At 64.4% G+C, this 309-nt stretch overlaps 1 protein-coding gene across 1 annotated transcript in view; it reads left to right on the plus strand.

The window, feature by feature from the left end:
- The window catches only part of DNAH2 (dynein axonemal heavy chain 2), a 153477-nt gene that overhangs the window by 89427 nt on the left and 63741 nt on the right, over positions 1-309 (plus strand). The gene's annotated exons all lie outside the window — the stretch shown is intronic.

Raw genomic sequence — 309 nt, forward strand, 5'->3', positions numbered from 1 at the left:
CCCCAGTGCCGGGCCAGGGGAGCAGGGCCACGGAGAGCCCCCAGTGCTGGGCCAGGGGGGCGATGGAGCCATGTAGTGGCACAGCCCCCTCGAGGGAGGGAAGTATCCTCAGCCCTTTATACGCAGGGGAAACAGTGGCAAATGTGGGGGGGAAGGGACTTAGCTCTGGTCACACGTGAGTTAGAGCAAACCAGGGAGAGGACCCGGGAGTCCTGGCTCCCAGTTCTATCCCACCAGCCCCCACTCCCTTCCCAGAACTGGAGAGAGAACCCAGAAGTCCTGGCTCCCAGCGCCCCCTGCTCTGACCCA

This window comes from Terrapene carolina, unplaced genomic scaffold (genome assembly GCF_002925995.2).
Source record: "Terrapene carolina triunguis isolate 2854851 unplaced genomic scaffold, T_m_triunguis-2.0 Scaffold751, whole genome shotgun sequence".
Lineage (NCBI taxonomy): Eukaryota > Metazoa > Chordata > Testudines > Emydidae > Terrapene > Terrapene triunguis.